Consider the following 22,773-nt stretch of genomic DNA (forward strand, 5'->3'; position numbering starts at 1 on the left):
AAGGTAAGTGGATGAATTCCAGTGTTCACTGTAAAGTGTGAGGGAAAATGAAGATCTAATGAAGAACCTGAAGACTGCCAACATTTCAGTAAAGACAGATAAGTTCATAAAGATTCACAAAAGTTACCACGGAATGTTCAGGGAAGTAGAAAGAGTGTCAAGGGATATGATGTTTTAAAGAATTGGCCAGGGGCACCTGGGTGGCTCAGTCAGTTAAGTGGCCGACTTCAGCTCAGGTCATGATATCACAGTTCATGATTTTGAGCCATGCATCGGGCTCTGTGCTGACAGCTCAGAGCCTGGAACCTGCTTTGGATTCTGTGTCTCCCTCTCTCTCTGCCCCTCCTTTGCTCATGCTCTTTCTGTGTCTCAACATAAATAAACATTAAAAAAATTAAAAAAAAAAAAAGAACTGGCCAATTGTTTCAGTTATTGCAAAGAGCTCAAGTGAGGTGAGGTCAGATTAATGTTTATGTTTAATTATGTTTAGCAATAATGGTATCTCTGATGACCTTGGAAATAATGAAGTCAATGGAGTGATGGCCATGGATATGAAGAAAGTGAAAAAGCAGTGAAAATGACTGAAGAATCCAAGAATTTGAGAGAAACAGAGATATAGCAGTTACTGAAATAGACCAGGTTTACAGGTTTGAGACCAGCTCTTTGCTTTTCTGTTTTATCTTGAGTTATTTTTGAGAGAAGACCTGAGGTTAATCAACCAAAAGGGAGTAAAAGGGGACAGGTTTATTCTCCCACCTGAAAAAAGAGGAAAGCAGATAATATATATAAAATGATGGTCTGCAAAACACTGAACATCAGACAACAAAGGGCAGTGATTCCTGAGAAACACAAGACAAAAATTCGAGATCTATTATTGCCTCAGGTTCCTACCTGAAGAGAATTTCCAGGAAATGCACAGGGAAAAGGAACTCAGGCAAAACCCAGCAAACTGTCTGTGTTGAAGAGGTGGAGAGTCTGAGGAAAGCCAGGCAGCTACTATTTTCAGGGCAGAGTGCCAGGGAGGAGAGACCTGCACAGAGAACTCCAGAGATCTGTGGACTGGACCATTCCCTCTGATCATTCAGCAGAGTGTTGATCTATGCATATGTATGAAGAAATTGCCCAAATCCAGTGAAAGAACCAAATGAGAGGATTAGAGGAAACAGAGCTCAGCACTCACATGGGGTTGAGCATGGTGACTATTTCTATCAGTCAGGCTGGAATATTTCATAATTCATGGAGTCAAGAGTAAATGTAGTCCTCATAAAGGCTTCACATCACTAGTGGAGAGTAATTAGTCTAGTTTTACTTATAGTTGTTTTTTAAAGCCGGACCCAAAAGGATCAAACTAACTGTATCCAACAACATTTACAATAATATTGAATTACTGCTCAAGAACATTTATATGAATACAAATATACCCAGCATTCATCAAGGTAAAATTACAATGTATGGCATACAATAAAAAATAGCTTGTTTCCCAAAAAAGCATTAAAAAGCCAGAATGGAGATAAACGTCATTAGGGTAAACTGACTCAGAAATAACGCAGATAATAGAACTAGCAGTCGAACATTTTAAAACACTAAGTATAACTATATTTATGTGTACAAAAAGTTAGAGAAATGATAGAATATGTTAAGACAAGAAAGATATAAAAAAAGATTCAAATCAAATTTCTGGATATGAAGCTACCTAATCTCACATGAAACATGAACTTGATGGGCTTAATGGTAGCTTAGACGTTACAGGATAAAAGATTAGTGCATTTAAAGACATACCAATAGAGGTTACCCAAAATGATAAATGGAGATTTAAAAATGAGTAAAAACATAAAAAGCATCACTGAGCAGTGGGGCAATTTCAAGTGGCCTAAAACATGTGATTCAAGTCCCTGACATGTGACAGGGGCTAACATTTGCAAATATAACAGGAAAAATTTTCCCAAAACTGATGAAAATGACAAACACAAATCCAAGAACTACAATGATCCCTAAACACAAGAAGCATGAAGAAAACACCATCATATCTCTCACTCAAATCCAGTGATAGGTAGAAAATATTAAAAGCAGCCAGAGCAAAAGACACATTACATACAAAGGAATAAAGATAAGGATGACAACAGCTTTCTCATCAAAAATGATGCAGATGAGAAGACAGTAGATCAACAACTTTAAATATCTGTAAGGAAAAAAAATTTTGCCAGCCTAAATCTATTCCCAGTGAAAATATATTTCAAAACTAAATAATTTTAAGAAGGTGTTTTGTAACATACAAAAAGTAAAAGATTCATTCCTGGAAGACTCACATTATAAAAGAAAGTATAGGAAATCCAGTAGGAAGAAAGAAAATATCACCAGATGCAAAAATGGTTTTGCACAAAAAAAAAAGCAGAGCATCAGAAATACTATCTACTTTGGTAAATGTATAATTTTTGTTATTACTTAAATCTATTTTAGGCAATATATTATTCAAAATAAAATAATACTTACATAAAAATAACAATTCACTGTGGAGTTTAGGCCATATTTACATATAAAGTTAATAACCCCCCTCCCAAAAAAACTCATAAATATCAGGAAGTGAGAAATCAAAACATACACTTGCAAAGTTCACTATTGATACTATCTTAAAATGGTATCCTATTGGTTAGAACTGAACTGTTAGCTCAATGATGAATGCTATAATCTCTAGAGAAACAACAACATTAAAAAAAAAAGGATTATAACTAATATGCCAAGAAAAAAAAACTAAATGGAATCATAAAAATATTAAATTATTTCCAAAGAAGGCAGAAAAAAAGAAAAAGTGGAACAAAGAAGAGATTTCAGCAAATGATAGATTTGTACCTAACCATGTCAGTAATCACATTAAATGGAAGCAGTCTAAGCACCCCAATTAAATAAAAAAGGAAGATTTAAATATAAAGACCAACCTACTTCAAAGGTAAAGTTGGAGTTAGTATGTTAATATTCAAGCAGATTTCAAAGAGACATTTATTTACCCGAGATAAAGGAAGTCCTATCCTAATGATAAGGGGATCAATTCATCTAGAGGGATGTAACAATCCAAAATGGTCAAACATATAACAAGGAGCTTTATGATACATGAAGCAAAACTGATAGCTACACAAGGGGAAAACATTTTGCACAATGATCTACAATTATAATCATATATTTAATTTGTCATCTTGTGATGAGTTGAGTGGAAATGAAATATTCTTTGCTAAGCCCTGCCAAAATACATATTTAGGAGACAAAAAAATGTGTGCCTCTGAGTTTGAGAGTGGTTTTTGTTGTACCTGGATGTGGAAGTTTTTTAAGGACCAGGTGGTTGGGTGAAACAAGCAATATTTGGAGAGTGCTAGCAAAAGTTAAAAGAACCTCAGGAAGTCATTTAGCAGAAGCTTGGTGTTAGTAAAGAAGAGATCAGTAGCAGGGGTGCCTGGGTGGCTCAGTCCCACTTCAGCTCAGGTCATGGTCTCACAGCTTGTGAGTTGGAGCCCTGCACTGGGCTCTGTGCTGACAGCTCAGAGCCTGGAGCCTGCTTCAGATTCTGTGTCTCTCTCTCTGCCTCTCCTCCACTCGTTCTCTCTCTGTCTCTCAAAAATAAAAAATAAACATTTTTTTTAAAGAAGAGATCAATAAAAGCTTAAAAGAATATGAAGAGCATGCTAATAGGGAATTGTTAGGAACTATAGAAAAATAAACCGTATCACCTGAAAAATAGAAAATATGACTAATGATTCAGCAAATATTTCAAGGTAGAATGTTTAAATCACCACTTGAAATTTTTCACTGGCTATGATAAAATGATAGATGAGAGAGATGAGCTGAAATTTAATTATTCCATTTTTAAGTAAAATTTATAAGAAATAGAAAAACAGTACTTACAGAGTTGAAAAATAAAATTAAATTTCACATTTCCAGGTCTTCCCATGTTTTCAAATTAAGAAAAGGCTTTAGAGCAAAGGTGAAGTGCAGAATGGGACTCTATAAAATGTCAGAAAGGCATAAGATGGTTCCTCAGGGAACTATTCTGTTAGAAAAAATGTTCCCCTCAGGATCTCAAGGATATGTCCTACAAATCGCTTCTCTTAAACAATAGACCTTCTAAGAACATAATGTGTTGGCCTTAGCAGCTTTACAGCTTTACAAGAAGCTTAAGGGAAAGCATGGATTATGTTGATGAGATTTTTTGAGTACTGGGGATAGGCCAGACTGCAGTCTGGGTCAGCTTGAAAAACTCAAGATGTAGGACACTATATATGAACCCTTGAATGGAGATCCACCCCCCCCATCCCAACCCCCATCCTGAAATCAGAATAGTTTATCACTTGAAATTCTGGAAAATAACTCCTCAAATCAGATCTTTGTTTTCAAAGGATACACAGTTTAGGGGGAAACACTTCATAGGTTGTAATTCACAAGGCTCTGGGGTTTGGAGAGGGAAGAGAATCACATATCTTCATCTAGCCAGCCCCAATGTTTTTATCAGCTTTTCATGTTTCCAGGGTTTTCCTACAGCCCTGATTTTACTCTGGAATACACTAGCACTGGAGACTTGAGTTACTGCTAATATGGGATGTAACTCATTTTCCCATGGCAATGGATGGAAAGGGGCGAAGCAAACTCCACCAATTTCTTTCTTATCATAGCTTTTACAGCCTGCTTCCTGCCCCAGGATAAAGCCTCTACTCTGATCTCACATTCTAATTCAGAACATTTCTCAAAATTTTCTTATTTCCTCCTCGGTTGCAGAAAGGGTAGCTTATTCAGCATGCAATTAAAATTTAGATTTTCCATGTTCAATATTCCATGAATGCAACCTTGTCTGTATGTCTTTGGTGTTGGATTTATCTGCTTCTTTATTTTACATTGAGGTAGTTGATACTGATAGGTTCTAATTGCAATTGTTCTGTTAGCATTTGAGACATTGATACTTAAACTTCCTCTAGTAATTAACAGAAATATATCTCTATCTATATAGAGATATTTAGACATCAAGAATGAATCTTTTTCATCTCATAGAGCAAAATATAAGAATCTGTTAGAAAATCCATATTTTTGTTAAAGTTCTGGCAGTTAGGTTCTAACAAGATGCCTGGACTCCAGCAAAAAAGGAAATCATGGCCAACTGTAAGGAAGTCAGGGGCCTGTCCTGGCAACACTCCAAACAAAACCACAAGAAACACCATCAAAGAGGACAGGCCCAAGATGGCTGATAAAGTAGGCCAAAGTTCATATTATTCCTTCATTATACTATATTAACATACAAAAATCTCCTCCCTGAAGGTGCCATGACAGGAAACCCCTCACCAAATAAGGACGGAAAAGCGCATAACCCACATTCCTGGAAGACACACCCTGCTTCCAACAAATCGTTGCCTCATGAAATGAAAATTTCACCCCTTTGTCAACAACTGTCAATAAAAAAATAGAAGCCCAAACCCCAGTGGGCTCCGTTCCCCTTTGAGCTCACCCACTCTCACATCTCCAGAGTGTACTTTTACTTTAATAAATTTTCCTGGTTGTACTGCTTATCAACTGTGTTGTGTCTGCCCTTGAATTCTTTCTTCTGGCAAGACCAAGAACCTCTGGCAACATCTCTGAAGGGGCTGGATTGAGGCCTTAGGGCCCAAGGTCTCCTTGGTTCACCCAACAACATTTTCATTGATTACCCTTTTAAACCCTTACATAAATTACTTCTTCAAAAGAGGATAGTTTTCTACTTTATTTTGTTCTCAAATTGAAAAGAAATATTGCTATGGAAAAAAATTTCCCTCAGCCTCACCTTCTGTGGTATTCCTCCCCTCAGTTTCCTTATGAGTTGTGAAAACTGAAAAATAGAAGCATTACCATTGAAGACATACTAAAACATTATGTTTATTCATTTTCATAAATAAGTGAAAGAGGGGTTTAATATATGCTTGACTCAGTAACAACATAGAAGTAATAAATTACTTCAATAATGATATTCCCATAACTAGATATGATCATTTCACTTCAGTTTAATTCAGACTATAGATAGATACAGGTAATATAGATATAGGATATAATAATAAAGTCCTAATTAACCTTATCAGTTCAAGAATTACGTTTCTGCTTCACATAAATTGTAACTTGAACATTATATTCTTCCTCGGTTCTGCCATTTTTGTTCAATTTATAAGGTGTTTCTATTAATTTGAATATCCTAGCTTTGCAATCCGAGTCTTCATATATGTTTCTTATTAATTTTTTTCTGTGGAGTACATGTTTAAATCTTTCTTTATTTATATTAAACTGATGCAGCCCAGTGTTAGAGTTGGTTAAGCTTTACCTACTATTCAGATAAATGATGAGATATGACTACCATTGTCCCTTTGGGGAAAAAGTATGTTCCCTTTCAATGAAAAAGACTCTATGTTTCTGAAGTGATCAGTGAAATGAACCTTCTGGGGGCTAACAATGTACAGGCAGGTGGTGCTGACAAGTAGGGCAGTTAAAAATTTAAGACAGTTCCTCAGAAGAATAAAAGAAATTAAATTTGTGAAGGTCACATCTGGACATTGTAACTTTCAGACAGATTGCACTTCTTCACCTACCACTGGGAATCTAAATAGTATCATAGCATAGAGCTAAATAAGCCATTTTCTTCCTGATATATTTTATGACTGCTCTACATATTAATAATTCTTCTTCCCCTCTGAAATTATGCATTCTATAGTAGGATATTTCAGTTTGAAACATTACCTTTCACTTTTTTTCCAGACCATAAGATCAAGCTATATTATTCATGTGGGTTTTCCAGAATCTACAATTTCAGTCCCTTTGCCATGGCTGACTTCTTGTTTAGGTTGACTACAGAAATAGTTAAATGTTGACTGCTCAAGGTTTTTGTACCTACCTCCAATATTGCCAATGCTTTTCAGAGTTGCTACACCTGGAATGGAGCTGTTTCCTACGGGTAATGTCTACACTTTCTTGTTCCAATTTGACCAATTCTCTAGTCTAAAAAATAAACAAAAAACTTTTAATGTTTAATGGACAGCCGAAAATTTTGACTATACTTTATTCATCTATGAATCATTTAGCTATGAATCATTTAGCTATATTATCCAAGTGTGCAAAGTTTGCATTATACTGTATATTTAACAGTTTTCAACTTTAGATTGGAAATAATTTGAGGGTTCTGCTATTCAGAGTATAGAACATTTACTGAATATTATACCCTATTTATAGAAATATTTCTTTGAATTTTCTTCTGTTGCTATAAGTGTTCTATGACAGTTGTTTCAGTCAATTGATTACCAACTCCAATTTCTGCAATTTTAAATCTTTTTCACAATGTAGGGTTCTTCTTTTCATGCAGCCCAAGCTCCAACAGAACTAATTGTGTCTAATATTAGAGACAATTGACTGCCTTCTTCAGTAAGTCACATGCCACAGAAAATCACTATTGTTGACATTGTTTCAAATATTTAATTGAGGGATTCTCCAAAATTCTATGAATTGTGAACTTTCCTTTCCAGAGAGAACAGCCATATGGAAGCATGCAGGTAATTAGGGTAACTGGATGGAAGCAGGCAGATAACTAGGGTAATGGCAGTAAAGCATCCACTTCAAATTACAGTATGAACTTAGTGCAGTAGTTTCTTCTTGCTACTATAACACATTACTACACATTTCATGGCTTAAAACAACATTAATTCAGAATCTTACATATATGGCCATCCAAAGTCTGAAATGGGTCTTGCTGGGCTAATCAAGGTATAGACAGAGCTGTGTTCTTCCTGGAAGCTGTAGGGGAGATTCTGTTTCCTTACCCTTTCCAACTACTGGCCCCCTCTTTAAGAGAGCAATGTAGCATCCTTACATCTGACCCTGTTATTCCCTTCTGCCTTCTTCTTCCACATTAAAGGACTTTGTGATTACATTGGGCCCACACAAGTATTCCAGGATAATCTTTTTATTTTAATGTCAGTTGATTAGCAATCTTAATTTCATTTGCAACATTAGTCTCTCCCCCACCTTGTCATGTAACAAAACATATTAGAGGCTCTGGGGATTAGAGCATGGACATCTTTCAGAGTGATTATTCTGTTATCATACTTTGTAAGAGTAATTGACCTTAGAGAACTTTCACATTTCTAGCCATTCTGATATATGAATACATATAGATAGATAGATAGATGATAGACAGAGACAGATATAGATACTTATATCTATATAATCTATGAAAATTTTAGATTTATAGTAATTACAATATTTAAATAAATACATTCAAGATCTATCTACCTACCCATTGACTTTGGAAACCAGATTTGTAAGGTTTTTAATTGACCTCAACCACTGTCTATTTTACTTTGGTCATGTTGCTTAAACTCACAGAAAAATAACAGTAACACCAAAATTGCACAGATGGTTTGAGAAATAGAAGTAATTACTATAGCAGTTCATATAAGAGCTTAATAAATGACATAGATTATTATTTGTGCTGAAAACTGATCTAAACAATATGTGATTAAAAAAACTGTAAACATTTTCTTTAACTATAATATACTGTACAAAGTAGTGAACAACTCTCTGAAACTTCACAAATTGCACATACCTGTTAAATCCACATCCATAGCAAGAAACAATATTATTAACAGCACAGACCCTCATTTATACTGTATCATTTCTTAGATAATTCCTATTCTGCCCACTCAGAGTATAAATTATATTTATCTGTTTTTGTACTTTAAATTAAATGATGCCTAGATTCTCTTTTGTGTCTAACTTCTTTGGCTCAACATTATGTCTCTCAAACTCATCCATATGTTTGTGCATAGTTATGGATGTTTTCTATTATTGTTCTATATTATTACAGCATAATATTCTACTCTACATTATATTCCATTGAATATAATACAATTTTTGATACATTGTTTTCTGATAGGCATTTGAGTAGTTTGTTATTTAGGTATTACACAGTGTCATTCTCAACATTCCAGTACTTAGGTCTTTCAATTAACACATGTAGGCTTTTTGCTAGTCTTAGATCCAACACTAAACCTAACTAGCATTGGATTTGTTAATGGATGTGTTAGAATAATGCCCCCCTAAAGATGTCCACATCTTAATCCTTGGAACCTTTGTTACCTTGGAACTATATGTTACTTTAAATAGCAAACAATTTTGCAAATATGATTAAATTAAGGATCTTAATATGGGGAGATTATCCTGGATTATCCAGATGTGCCCAATTTATCCACAAGAATTGCTAAGATATGAGAACTTTTCTTGGCTGAGTTCCAAGTGAAAGAGAAATGTGATTACAGAAGAACCGTAAAGTGGAATGCAAACTCGCTGACTTTGAAGATGAATAGAGGAATCCAAAAGCCAACAAATGAGGACAGTTTGTAGAAACTGAAAAGCACAAGGAAATGATTCTCCTCTAGATCCTCCAGAAAGGAACTGTGCACTGCCAACACCTTGATTGAGATCTGACATGGATTCTAACCTACAGAATTGTAAGATAATATATTTGTGTTATTTAAAGCCACTACATTTTATAGAAGCAATAAAAATGAATACACTGGATGATTGAGGAGTCTCATGTTTAGCCTTTATATGTATACCTCTCAGCATATGATTAAAATGGTTGTTCGAATCACAGTTCAGCCAGATGTGTGTGAAAGTTCCAGTTTCCTCTCATCCTCACCTAAACTTACTATTTTCTTTTTTGTATTTTTATTCTGGTGAATGTGGGGTGTTATCTATCATAGTTTTTAATTTGTATTACCCTAGTGATTAATGACACTGAGAACATTTTCATATGTTTACTGGCCATGTGAATATACTCTTTTGTAAAGTGTCTTTAAGTCTGCATGATTTAAATTATTTTAAATGTGTTGAGGTTCTTTTTGTCATATTACTGTCTATTTAAAGTCTATGTTTAATAAGCGAAATACAAATAAATATTTTAACCTTTTACTTGTATTAAATCCATCCCATTTATTAAATAATTGATATTTCATTTCGCTGCCAGTTTATTGTTTCCTATTTAACACATCTGTTGTCTTTTGTAAAAAATCTGCTTTATTGAGATATAATTTACATTTTAAAATGCATTCATTTTCAATACAGGTCTCATGAGTTCTAAAAAATGTATACACTCAGGACTATCACCAAATTAAGATGTAAAACACTTTCTTCATCCCAAGAAAGTACCATCGTGCCTTTTTGCAATCAACTACTTATAACCTCTGGCACCAGGAAATAATCTACTTCATATTACTATAACTTTATTTGGTCTTTTCTTGATTGTCAGATAAATAGAAACTGCAGCTTCAATTATTTTGTGTGTGGCTTCTTTTACAAAGCAAAACGGTTTTGAGATGCAGTTGTATTGTTATGTAAATTAGCTCGTTATTTCTTTTTTTTTCAATATATGAAATTTATTGTCAAATCGGTTTCCATACAACACCCAGTGCTCATCCCAAAAGGTGCCCTCCTCAGTACCCATCCCCCACCCTCCCCTCCCTCCCACCCCCCATTAACCCTCAGTTTGTTCTCAGTTTTTAAGAGTCTCTTATGCTTTGGCTCTCTCCTACTCTAACCTCTTTTTTTTTTTTTTCCTTCCCCTCCCCCATGGGTTTCTGTTAAGTTTCTCAGGATCCACATAAGAGTGAAACCATATGTAGTTTGTTATTTCTTAACTCAGAGTAGAATCCTATTGTATGGATATACCACAATTTGTTTATTCATTCACCTTTTTGTTTTAATGATTATCCAGTAGAGTTAATATGAACTTTTTTACACAAGTATTTTGTGTATGAACACATTAGCATTTCTTTTGGGGAATTATCTAAGAGTAGAATAATGGTGCATATAGTAACTTTACATTTAACTTCAAAAATGACTACCAATTTACTCAGAGGTTGTTAAAATTTTGCATCCCCATCCACATTTTATGAGACATTCTATTGTTTCATGTCCCCACCAACGATTGGTATATGTAGCTTTATTTATTTATTTTTAATTCAACCATATTTGAATGGAGTAGAATCTCAGTTTCGTTTAAATTAACATGTTCCTAATTATGTCAAATATCTTTTTATGTATTTATTGACATGTATATAATTTCTTTTTATAAATGCTTTGTTCAAATTTTTTACCCATTTTTTGGGTTGTTTATCTTCTTGCTATTAAGTTTTAAGAGTTTTTTAGATATTCTAGATACATATTATTTGTCTGTTAAATAAATGGATTGCTAATTTTCTCCCAGCCTGCCTTTAGCCTTTGTATTTTCTTAATGATGCCTTCTGAAAAGCAGAAAGCTTTGATAAAGTTTAATTTTTATTCTTTTTCATATTTGGTTATAGATTTTTGAGTCCTAAAATGATCTTCCAAAGATTTTAATGATTTGATTCCATGTGTATAAGTTTCAAATTTTAGCTTTTACTTATATCTCAGATCATTTTTGTTTTTTTTTTATTTTTATTATTTTTTTTAAAGTTTACTTGTTTTTGAGACAGAGAGAGACAGAGCATGAACCGGGGAGGGTCAGAGAGAAGGAGACACAGAATCTGAAACAGGCTCCAGGCTCTGAGCTGTCAGCACAGAGCCCGACGCTGGGCTCGAACTCACAGACCGCGAGATCATGACCTGAGCCGAAGTCGGATGCTTAACTGACTGAGCCACCCAGGCGCCCCAAATCGTTTTGGATATATATATGTGTACACACACACACACACATAATGCACATAATATTTTTGGAGATATTATGTATAATGATATCTATACAGTAAATATATACATAATATATATGTATTTATATATAATATATTTTGAAGTTTTATAATTAGTTATATATATATATGCATACTGTTTTTGGTTGTTAAATATTCTGGTTGACTTTTATCATCATAAAATATTTTTATCTGTTGCCATTCTTTTCCTAAATATGTAGGTAATAATACAGATACTCTAGCTTTCTATAATAAGAAAAATTTGGGGTGCCTGGGTGGCTCAGTCGGTTAAGCGCCAACTTCAGGTCAGGTCATGATCTGTTAGTTCCTGAGTTCGAGCTCTGCATCCGGCTCTGTGCTGACAGCGTGGAGCCTGGAACCTACTTCAGATTCTGTGTCTTCCTCTCTCTGCCCCTCCCCCACTCACACTATGTCTCTGTCTCTCTCTCTCTCAAATAAACATTAAAACAATTCTTTATAATAAGAAATTGCATAGCATATATGTTTTTAATCTTTTACTTCTAACCCATCTATGTCTTATTGACATACTTCCACATGGCATATATTTATGTCTTGTTTTTTCTTTTGTAATTTCTGTGAGACAATATCTCATTTTTAATATTATAATTAGAATATTTATTACATTTAACGTAATTATTGTGAAGTTGTGTTAAGTATATCATCCAGCTCTTTGTTTTCTTCTTATCCCATTGTATCTATAATAGTGCTCTCTTTTTGTTTTTTTCAAAATTTTTTGGTTTGAAAAGTTTTTTACTATTCCATCATTCACTTGACTAATTTGTAATTTGTGCATAAATATTTTTATAGGTTTATATATATATTAAATTATGGGTGCTTACAATTTTTATTCACTCATTTATTTACCTTTTTATTGGTGCATTTTAATTCCATTCTCTATTTCTATGTTCACATTTTAGATCAGTTTTTTTCCTGCCTGAAGAACTGGCTTTAATTTAAACTTTTATTTTTAACTCTATCCCTATTATTGACAGCTTCCCTCAGTCTTTGTGCAAACATCTTTATTTCACTTTTATTTTTGAAGGATAAGAATATATTCACTTGTTATAGAATTCTAGGTTGACAGTACTTTTTCTTTGGAAATACAAAGATGTCATTCCACTGCTTTCTGACTTCCATCATTAGTGGTGAGAAGACAGCTGTCATTCTTATGGCTCATTGTTCTTTGAAGAGAAGGTATCTTTCTTCCTCTGTCTGACTTTTAGGATTTACTTTTTTATTCTTTGCTTTGCAGCAGATTTACTGTGAAGTGCCTCGTTAAACTTTCTTTTTGTATATACTGCTTAAGGTGTAATTAGATTTCTTGTACCTGTGAGTCTTACCATTTAAAAAACTTCTTAGCCATTATTCTTTTGAATACTTCTTTTAACCCAATATTTCTCTCCTCTCCTTCCAAGACTTTGATTGTAATTAGAGTAGACCTTTGAAGAGTGTCCAAAATATCTCTTATGCTCTGTTCTATTTTACTTTTTTTTTTCTTACTGCTTCAGTTTGTGTATTTTGTGGACCTTCTCCTAGGTAACTGACACTTTATTCTAATGTGTCCATTTAAAACTATCCACTATTCATAATTTCAGATATCAGATTTTATTTTCTTTTTGCAGTGTCAACTGATTCTTTTTTATTTTTGAGAGGTTCTAATACTTTAGTAAATTTCATGAACTTTTCATCTATGTTTTCACTAGGGTCTTTAACATATTATCATAGTAATTTTTAAGTACTTATTTTTGAATTCTACTATATGGATCTTTGGTGTGACTACAACTGTTCTCTGCCCTTTTCCTTGATTGTTAGTCATATTTTCTCTTATTCGTACCTTGTTTAGAAGTTTTTTCTACCAGTCAGTGCAATGACATAATTCTAGAGGTTCTAGATAATACTATGTTACACTTAATAAAGTTTACCTTTCCTCCTTAAGACAAATACCTGAGTAGCTAATCATCTAAACCCAATCAGAAATTAGGATGAGTTGGCCTTTGTTGTAGTCTTGATAAGACTTTGTATAACTCTGGTTTGTCTTTTTTTGTAAAAATGCCTCTCACAAGCTTTTGATTGAGAGCTTTCCAAGTGAATATCCTTTACCCCAAAAGATTACAAGAGATTCAATTCTCATTGAAAGATTATCCCCTATTCTACAGTCTTCCCTTGGTCCTGTGGCTTCACAACTGTGCACATGTCTTGCTGACAATGTTTTTAAAATAAGTGCCCACTCTGTCAAGTCTTGGGTTCATAAGTATCACAAGACTGGATGTGATTTCACTCTGCCTTTTTGAAGATTTGTTTTCTACTTTCTCAGTCTCCTGTGAAGCCAGCCATTTCTTTGTGTCCCCTCAATTTCTAGATTATCAGCTTTATCAAACTCCTAAAAAGTTTTGTTTCTTCTTTGCTATTTGCAATCCAGATTCTCTATGCTTGTCCACAATTTGAAAATGTCTCCAGTGAAAAATGACTAAGTATTTTCAACTTACTTTGGGAAGTGTTTCAATTTCTTGGATTTATGGATTTTTAGCTCTCTTTTAATTTTTCCAAGAGTTTTGTTGTATTTTAAAAATGTAATTTAAAAAAAAAGTATCCACTATGTTCTCATTGCTTTATAAATCTTTATAAAGCATGGATTTATATGGATTCCCAAATCTTCAAAATAACAGTGCTGTGTCAAATTCTTAACATGCTTCAGTTTTCTCTGACTTCCTATTCTGCAACCAAAAGGAAAAACCTGTCTGACTTAAGATCTCATGTAATTAGACTAGACTCATCTGAAGAATCTCCATGTTTAGTTACTCAAAGTCAAATGATTATTAATTTTAATTACATTGGAAATATTACAAATATGACATCTTATTATAGCCACATTCCAGGGATTAGGGGATGAAAGTTAGTCCATTTTGGAATTCAGCCTTCCAAAATACCTATATCTAAAATATCTAAAAACATTCATGAATTTGCTCTCCAGATACACCAATTTAACAGGCAGCAAACCATCTAGGTATGTAACTCATTATTTCTTGTTATTTCTTCTCTCTTTATTCTTTAGCTTCTTTTTGAGAAGGAGCCCATCTATATGAAGGTTTGCTTTGATGACAATTGGGTGCAAAGGCTATTAGCTGTGGAACAACAAAGATCTTCTAGACAAAACACTGCTTTTCCTTCTAACTCATAATTACTCAACAATTAAATAATGAGAGTCTAATTTGTGCCAGATTCTGTTCTGGGTACTGGAGATAATGCACTGAGTAGAGAAAATACCTGCTCTCACAGAACACAGTAATAACCCAAGAAAAATATATTGTTAAATATACATTTGAATTAAATAATATCATATCAGAAATTTATGACAACCAAATTTTTTAAATAAGGTAGAAATGAGGGCTAGAAAGTGTCTCAGAGAGAGACTTGATGGTTGAAATTTTTGATAAAGTGGAAGGGAAGGCCTAATTGAAAGGTAACATTTGAACAATAATGTTAAGACTAGTCCTCTTCAATTTTTTTTTGGCCTATTTTTCTTCCTATATGTTAAGTAGTTGTCTTCCTCAGAGCTCCACCATTGATCTTTTTTAACTTTTAGGTCCATTTGTACATTTTATAATCTGTGTTTCTCAAAGTGTAATATGAAAACAAAATATACTAGAATCAGCTGGAGTACACTTTGCCAGAGAAGTTTTCAAACTGCACACAAAAATTTGAGTCTGAAAATTGGTTATTATATTCCCAATTTTTAACAAGCACCCATTTTGATGCTTAGCCAAAACAAATTTGATAACTTTTTTTTGATGAAGAAATGATTAAATCTATTTCCCATGGCTTGTCCTGGCACACATATGTTGGCAACATCTTGGCATCTCTACTGTCTGGTAATAAATATCCATTGAATAAATTAAGGCATGAAAGGCTTTGAAATAATTCCCATACATAAATGTTACCTGTGTTCTATTCTAGTTTTAACATCATATTTTAGAGTACATCATGTGAAAATTTATTTACCAATTAAACTTTTTAACTATTTGTATTAGGTATATATTGCACACAGTGCTGTTTAATTAATCGCAAATCCTCAGTGGCATACAAGAATAAATTGACTCCCAATCACAATAATCTAGGGATAGACTGACTTGGAATGTTCACTTATGCATCTGAGGTCAGCTGAAGGCTGATTGGGTTGCTCCTGAATGTCTTGAGCATAGACAACTTGTTGCCTACAGCATCTCACCTTCCAGAAGATTTGCAGAGGGGCAAAATTTTAGAGATTGGAGAATTCATAATATAATTTGATATTATGTGTGAGCAATATCTGAAAGGGAGAACTAATAAATAGATCTGAAATTAATCTTATAGTCATTACAGAAATTGGCCATAACAGCAGTGTTGATCTTTAGTTATGTAAAAATTATTTGTAAAATTAGGTTTTAAACAAAATTTGCAAAATACACACACTGCTTTAATTGAAAGCAAGGAAAGTTACACTTCCACAACAACAACAAGAAAGAAGAAAATTCAGGAATTTAGATTTCACCTCAATATAAGGAAGAATTTTGCATCGGGGCTTCAACAAAAAGACTGCAAAAGATAAAAAAAAAAAAACAACGCTTCATGAAGTAGTGATTTTCCCATCATTGATGGCTTTAGTGAACTCTATGGTATTTATAGGAATTGATTTAGAGTGGATTTTAAAATTTGGAATAAATTGGTCTAATCTCTATGATTTTGTCCATTCATTAAATATTATTATCTGTAGAATCAAAATTAAGCTGATATGCAATTACAGAAATGAGACCATAGAATAAAGTTCTATGTAAATTCAAACTACAAAATGACCTTGAAATAAATACCAATTAACATATTATGATGCAAGTTGTTATACTGGATTATTTACTTGTCTGGGAAAGTTAAGTTTTCATCTAACTTGTGTCACACATTGTCATACATACTTTTTGTCATTTGGTATGTTACTTGATCTGTTTCCCTCAACTGTAAATGTAGAAATAGATGAACCAAGTGGCATGAAGGAGAGACTCTTGTAGATAGCTGCACTAAGAATATTTTATGGGGCACCTGGGTGGCTCAGTCAGTTAAGTGTCCGACTTTGGCTCAAGTCATGTTCTCATGGTTCATGGTTCGAGCCCCGCATTGGGCTCTGTGCTGACAGCTCAGAGCCTGGAGCCTGCTTCAGATTCTGTGTCTTCCTTTGTCTCTGCCCTTCCCCCTGCTCATGCTCTGTCTCACTCTCTGTCTCAAAAATAAATAAAAATTTTAAAAAAATTAAGAATATTTTAGGTAGAGGAAAAAATAGGTGCAAAGACTGTGAGGTAAAGACATGCCTGGGTTATTAAAGGAACAAAAGATTTCTGTGACTGGAGCACATGAAAGAGGAAGGCTACAAAGTTGAGAAGTAGTTCAGATCACTGCTTAGAGGGCATGGTAAAGACTTTGGAGTTTTGCAGAGAAGGCGATTCAAAGCAATGACAGGACGGTTCTGTTCCAGTTGTAACACAGTGAAAAGCCTGTGAATAGACAAGTGCGGCAGCAGGGAGATCACTCTTAGCTTTGACATTCCAGCAAATGGTAATCAATCTGAAATGAGATGTCAATGGTGAAATGGAATAGCATGGTTGCAAATGGACTGCACTTCACTGACAGGATTTACTGTTGTATATCATTGGAGGAGGTCATCAAGAAGACATGACCACAAGTTGACACTCGAGTTGGACCTGAGCAATCAAGGCTCCTTACTCCAACCTCTGTTCTTGGAATGTATGGTGTCCGCCATTCCTACAGTGGGAGCCACTTTCAAGGATGCAGACTTGAGAGAACAATGTGATGTTGAGAAGATCTGGACAGTATTTGTGACTAAATCCACTTTTAAGATTTGGTGGGCTGGTGTAGAAAACTACTCATTTGGCAGCTTGCAAAGATAAGCCTGGTAAATAAGTTCCCTTGTTCAATAAAACTGCCACCTACAAATCTGGAGTGATCTGCTTCTTTCTTCCCTCTCTCCTTATCCTCCATGAATGGGGACTGCTTTCAGATTATATCCAGGAAGCTCACAAAGAGGTTATGAACCAATGTATATGATTAAGGGAAGTCAGTTATAACATTATTATTTTTTGTGTGTGTTTCTGGTTCCCCAATTTGACATTGGATCTCTCTTAGAGAAGGATCATGTCATAAATTTCATTATTATATTATTTATTTTATCTTATATAAATAAAATTTATTAGGTAGATATCAGATATTCAGGTAACTAAATTTTACATCACAATTCAATACATTTTACAGATTATCATTTATTTTCATTCTGAAAGTGCATTGCCCAGTATTACTTTGGTACTTGCACATGAGTCACTTTGCTATTTGTCCTAGTCAACTTTTAGTATTACATCATTTACTTTCTACATCTTTTTCCTCCTCTTTGCTTCCTCTTCTTCCTCTAACAAGTGCCTCCTTCTCCTCCCCTTCCACTTCTTCCTCTTTGTTATATTCCTCCTCATTTCTTTTCCTTCTTATCCCTTCAAGGGCCTGATGTTGTCACCAAACTACAGTTAACAAAACATTGATTTTTATTAGAAACATTAATTATCAGTAGCAGAAAACTTCCCAAGAATGCCAAATTCAGCAACATACAAAGGACCATGCTTTACCTACCGTACTTGAGAAGCATATAAACCACCTAATAGAGTTTGCTACTACAGAAATGTTACAGTTCTGTACCACAGGTTGTCACTTTTTTTAAAAAAAAGCAAAATATGATTTTCTAGTCTCTTTTTCCAAATACTGTGTAACCAGTCTTGGCTTCAGGTGAAAAGCAGTTTTTAAAATAATGTGTAACTGAGATCAAAGTGTTGATTCATCTTACTATTAACAATTGGTATTTGAAATATAAGGAAATGACAAATAATGTGCCACTTAACTGTGGCTTATTGATAAGTAAGTGCTCTCATTCTATATGAAAATTATGTATTAATAATTTAGTTTCCAGCTTCTTTATATAACTACTTCTATATATTTACACATTGTGACAATATATGTGTTAGATGTTAAATTCCTAAATCCATAACCAGGAGGACTCTTTTTATTTACATAAACAAGTGTATGTATTTATTAAATTAAAATAACAAATAAATAACAATAACAAATAGATTTTGTTTATATAAACAAACGTATGTTCAAAATGATGTGAACACATCACTACAATCTGTAACATGAACAGATCCATCATCACCAAAATTTTCTTACAGCCCTTTTTATTTACAATAATAATTATATATTAATATAATAATGTTATATAATAATATATTAATAATACTATTACAATTATTATAGGATAAGAACACTTAACATGAGATCTACTCTTTCAGCAAATTTTTAAGTATGCAATACAATATTGTTAACTGAAGGCGCTATGCTGTATAGTAGATCTCTAGGACTTCATTTTGCATAACTGAAACTTTGAATCCTATGACTAATACTTTCTCATTTCACCCTTCTCCTAGCCCCTGGAAATCACCATTCTACTTTCTTCCACTAAGAATTTTACTATTTTAGATTCCTCATAAAAAGGGTGTCATGTATTACTTGTCCTTCTGTGATTTGTTTATTTCAACTAACATACTGTCTTCCAGGTTCATTCATGTTATCACAGATGGCAGGCTTTCCTTCTTTTGAAAGACTGTGTAATATTCCATTGTATGTGTATTCCACATTTTATTCATCCATTCATCCATAAATGGACATTTACGTTCCTTCTGTGTCTTATCTATTGTGCATAATGCTGTAATGAACGTGGGAGTGAAGATATCTCTTCAAGATCCTGATTTGAATTCATTTGGCTGTATACCCAGAAGTGGAGTTGCTGGATCAAATGGGAGTTATATTTTTAATTTTTTGAAGAATTTTCATACTGTTTTCTATAGTGGTTTTATCGATTTACATCCCCACCATCAGGATGTGGATTCCTTTTTCTCCACATCATCACCAAATATTTTGGTGATAGCCATCCTAACAGGTATGAAATGACATCTCATTGTGGTTTTGATTTGCATTTCCCTGGTAGTAAGTGTGATGACTTAATAGCCAAAAGGTAAATAATTTGATTACAAAGTGGGCAAATGAACTAAATATACATTTCTCCAAAGAAGACATATAAATGGCCAACAAGCACATGAAAAGTGATGAAATTTTTCTTTAAATTTTTTAATGTTTATTTATTTTTTAGAGAGAAAGAGAGAGAGAGCATGAGTGCAGAAGGGGCAGAAAGAAAGGAAGACACAGAATCCAAAGCAGCTCCAGCCTCTGAGCTGTAAGCACACAGCCTGACATGGGGCTTGAACTCACGGACCCGAGATCATGACTTGAGCCGAAGTCACACGCTTAACTGACTGAGCTACCCAGGTGCCCTGAAAAGTGCTGAAATTTTTAATTTTTCTAATGGCCAGTTATTTTCTTCTAATGAACCCAAATACCTTGTGTGACATTAAAATTTCCTTAAAAGGTATAAGCTTCAAATTCCTTATCTGTTTACATTGAGATAGATATTAATGCCAAAGATAAATGCTAGGATGTTTGGTTTGTAAAGAGCATTTCATGATGTTTTACAGGAAGTAGAGACTCTGTACAAATTGGAATTAGAGGTGGAGTAATGTCATTAGAGGCTGGTGATGATGTATTCTTGATAATAATAATAGCAATTATTATCACAATATTTATTTCCTGTTTGATTAAAATGTATTATATAGTAAGTAAATGATTTTCTTTTCATAACTATTTTTAAGAAGAAAAGTGGAAGAAGTGTATCAGAGTTATAGGTAAGCCGATTGTCAGCTGAGTAGGCTGTTTTAGATTTATGTGGTCAACAGAAGCATGTCCCAAAACCAAAGATGTAACATAACAAAACAATTTTTCCATTGTTATCGCTATAATATTTAAAAGTTCTAATTAACAGGGCTACTAATTAAACTTCTGGAAAATTTTAGATTTATCTGGGTGTTAAAACATTATAATATGTGTAGGAGACTATATTAGTTAACTCATATATTGATTTATATTTTTCAAATTTACTGAAAGATAGTATAAACCGTGATCAAGTATAAGACTAGACTTTTTGAATCTCACTTCCGCATTTTATGTGTTTTGTGACCTTGGGAAACTTACCTAAGTTCTCTGGGTGCCTTAATTTCCTTACTTATAAAATGACAGTTGGGGTGCCTGGGTGGCTCAGTCTGTTGAGCATCTGGCTCTTGACTTTGGTTCAGATCATGATCTCATGGTTTGTGAATTTAAGCCCCACATCAGACTCTGTGCTGGCAGTGTGGAGCCTGCTTAGGATTCTCTCTCTTTCCTTCTCTGCCCCTTCCCTGCTCATGTGCTCTGCTTCTCTCTCTCAAAACAAATAAACTTCAATAAAAAATAAAATAAAATAAAATAAAATAAAATAAAATAAAATAAAATAAGGCTCATTAAAGTAATGACCACACATGATGCTTGTAAGGATGGGCAATGTAGGAAAAGTGCTTATAATAGCTAATTGTCATCATCATAAATGAAATTCATTCCCCCTCACAATGACCCTTTGAGGTAGCAGAGTGAAGTTTGAGGGAATTCTGATCACTGGACAAGCGGATTAATTCAGAACTCAGGGTCTGGCAAAGGAGGCAAGAGTATCATAGACTTGAAGTTAGTGACAGAGGAAAAACCTCTTGATCATGGAGGTGAGATATATCTCAATTTACAAGTTGCCTAGAATAAGTATTTTTCAGCATCTTTTCCTTCTAACTCCTAGAATATAAATGTCACCACCAAAAGGAAAATATCAATAAAGTGGAGGCTTGAAAATCTTCCAATTCATCCTATGAGTAAGTGCTTCAATTTTGTTTACAGAGAAATCACAATGAATATAACATAGAAATCACTTAGAAGAGTCACTGATGTCATCAACACACTGAATGTGGAAGAAAATTCCTCTGGGAAAATCTTATGTTATTGAAATATGTCACTTGAAGTGTGTACAGCAAATGCAAAATGGAAAGACAGTAAGGAATAAACCGTTTATTAATAAATACCGACAGTTAAAAATATCCTGTATTATTATATCTATCAGTTCAGTAAACTGAAACACAGTACCTAAGGCTAAGATATAGTCAACTTTTATATTCATAAACAAAAAAAATCAGGTTTTTGCTTTTGATTCTCTGTGGAGTGCAATAGAATAAGCCCACATTAAACTTGTCGTCTTTAAATATTAAAATTTTGAGGTGGAAGGACATTTTATGCTTTACAAATTTCCAGCTTGTAGAGGCACACTTGACATAAACTGCAAGTATTTAAAAGGTAGAACCTGATAAGTTTTGACATAGTGTATACACCTGTGAAACCATAAAAAGTATTCAATTTTTACAAAACTAAATAATTTTTAAAACAAATTTAGCACTTCATGGTGACCTTTTATTCATAACTTGTACACTTACAGATATCTCTCAATGATTTTATATGCACTATTACACTGTTTTTTCTTATGTACCTAAAACCGTTATCCCTTTCCATATCAATTATTTAAGGCTCAGCTCCAATACCACTTTCGTTGAAACTTTTCTGATGTCCTCTTTGGAAGAAACCTTTTCCTCTTTGAACAGCCTTTATTCTGTTTTATGGCCCATTGAATATATTACCTTCCACTGAACTTGCAGATTACTACGCCATTTATAGATCATAGGTTTCGTGAGGCAGAGAACCTGATTTACCTTTGCACCCATTTCAAGGCCTAATACAGAGTGTGTATTGAATGGAGTACAATATAGATCAATGAACAAAGATTTTCTAACCTAACTTGCAAGCATGTTCTTCATTTACCAGTATGAAGGAGAGGAAGAAGGGAGGGAGGAGAAAGGGAAAGAGGGGAAAAGGAAGGAATGTAGAAAGAAAATGACCACCAGGAAAGATAACAGCTTTAGTTTTAGTGCTAAAGATTACAGACATATATTAAAATTTCTATCTGAAGACTATTTTAGGAATGTAGGCTCATATTGGCACT

The sequence above is a fragment of the Puma concolor genome, chromosome C1 (assembly GCF_028749965.1).
Source record: "Puma concolor isolate L17-30 chromosome C1, mPumCon1.1.hap2, whole genome shotgun sequence".
Taxonomy (NCBI): domain Eukaryota; kingdom Metazoa; phylum Chordata; class Mammalia; order Carnivora; family Felidae; genus Puma; species Puma concolor.